Source organism: Lepus europaeus, chromosome 2 (assembly GCF_033115175.1).
Source record: "Lepus europaeus isolate LE1 chromosome 2, mLepTim1.pri, whole genome shotgun sequence".
NCBI classification, from domain to species: Eukaryota; Metazoa; Chordata; class Mammalia; order Lagomorpha; family Leporidae; genus Lepus; species Lepus europaeus.
In genome coordinates this window covers 86,270,261-86,272,656 of record NC_084828.1, presented here as the reverse complement: position 1 = coordinate 86,272,656, position 2,396 = coordinate 86,270,261, and positions in this window count along the sequence as shown.

Sequence of the window (2,396 nt, the reverse complement as noted above, 5' to 3'; positions counted from 1 at the left end):
CACTTAATCATAAATACCCCCCCAATGAAAAGATCATTTATCATCCAGCTCTGACTGAACGACTCCTCAGTTCACATCCATGAATCCATAATGCAGGGATGATTAAGTGTCCGATTAGAAAAAACAGATTAACCTGGCAAACATAATAAATTCAGCTCATCAGCGGGATGACTTTATAAATGCTCACAGTAAGTCTGCTATAGAAGACCATGAACAACTTCCTCCAGTGACGACTCCATTGAAACAGCCAAGGAACACACAGCAAAGGCACGTTTAGAGCATTCTCTTGGAGACATGAAGAGAGCAGAGAGGCAGGCGCCGTGGCGCAGCAGGTTAATCCTCCACCTGCGGTGCCGGCCAGCATCCCATCTGGGCGCCGGTTCCAGTCCCAGCTGCTCCTCTTCCAATCCAGCTTTCTGCTGAGGCCTAGGAAAGCAGTAGAGGATGGCCCGAGCCCCTGGGCCCCTGCACCCACATGGGAGACCCGGAAGAAGCTCCTGGCTCCTGGCTTCGGATCGGTGCAGCTCCAGCCGTTGCAGCCACTTGGGGAGTGAACCAACGGAAAGAAAACCTTTCTCTCTGTCTCTCTCTCTCTCATTATAACTCTACCTCTCAAGTAAATAAAATCAAGCAAGCAAGCAAGCAGAAAAAGCATGTCCTAGGGCCAGTATTGTGGCACAGAGGGCTAACCCACTGCCTGTGATGCCAGCACTCCCACATGAGCCCTGGTTCCAGTCCTGGCTGCTCCAGCTCCCTGATAGTGCACCTGAGAAAGCAGCACAAGATGGCCCAGGTTCTTGGGCCCCTGCTACTCATATAGGAGATCCAGATGAAGGTCCTGGCTCCTTATGGCCACCTGGGAAGTGAACTAGAGGATGAATGGAAGGTATCTCTCCCTGTCTGTTTTTCCTCTCTCTGTAACTCCACCTTTCAAATAAAGAGATAAATCTCAAAAGAAGGCAGAATAGCACTCTGAAGACACATTAAGTAGGGAACACGTAAGAAAAGCATTCACTCGTTAGAAACAAAGCTGCAAGCTCTCAGATATTCTGGTTTCCACCTGGCCAGGGGTTGTACCTATACCCCAAATGCTTTCAGTGTCTTTGTACATGCTCTGTTTCCAAAGGTGCAAGGCGAGACCCAGTGCTTCAGAGCCTACAGATTCACCCTTAACCTTCACAATCCTACTTGATCCCTTTATAAAAACAGCTGCATATTTTCTTAAGTTTTCTTAAATTCCACTGTGATAAAAACAAGTAAAATTAACGAGTGGTTTTCACCTTCAAACCAGTAGGAACAAATTCTTTTTGCTGAGCTTCTGTTTTCATCAGAGACAAAATCTAGGGGCTGACTACTTTGAAGGCTAGTTCCATGCAGTGCTCCACAAAGTTCAGGCCACAGTCTGCCAGGCCTTCCTTACTTAGCTGGGTAGTATTCCGGGCCTCTCTTTTTTAGCAGTGAGAAAAAGGATACTGTTCCTGCCCAGCTTATTTTTAAACTCCCATGGCTGTGTTCCTGGAGGCCTGAAAGAGACAGCCAGGCTATGATCTGTCACATGTACCCAAGTCCTGCTGAGTAAGGGACCTGCTCTGCTTGTCTGCCTGCAACCAGAACCGTTCCCAGGAGCAGGGCAGGGCAGGGCAGGGCAGGCGGGGAGGGCGATGGGCTGCCACAGTTGCGTCTTTCATGACTGCCCCACCCCATCCTGAGGCAGGTAAATTCCTCGCCGACCTTGATGCTGGGAGGACGCTTTCCGTTTGTGTGTTCTGTCTCCCTTCTCCTGGCTCTCAGCTTGATCTTGGGCTGGGGGTGGTCGTGACAGGGAGGGGTCCACAGTCACTGTGTGTCCTCGCTGTTGGGGCGCTGGATCAGGCAGGCTCAGGAGCTCATAGAACAGCAGGGAGGTTTTAAAGCCACTCTGTTAAGGGCACTGGATCCCTTGGGGACTAAAGGCATTGGTGTAGGGCTGGAAGGTGGCGTGTTTCCAGCGCACGGGGAATGTGTGTGCCTGATGAGTGGCGTTCCAAATTTCTGGGCCCAGCAAGATCAGTCATCTTAGTAGCAACAGCCTCAGGTGCCATAGGAGCTGGCTGCAGGCACGCCCCCAGCGCCTGGCAGGGGGGTGGCCATGGAGATTTACGCTGGGGTTGCACTCACTTTGACCGTTGGGTCAGTGCGCAGCTTCTTCCGTGGGCGTGCAGAGGGCTCGCGCAGCGCGATGCTCGCGGGTGTGCTGAGGCGACGCACGAGGTGAACGCCCTGGGCAGGCAGGCGAGCCAGAAGCCTGGGGCGTGCGCGGCAGCGTCCTGGCTCCGGGCCCAGCGCGTTGGCGCCGCGGCGCGCGACGGGACTGGCGTTGGCTCTGCAGGACGGGGTCTGAACCGGGGTCAGCTCCT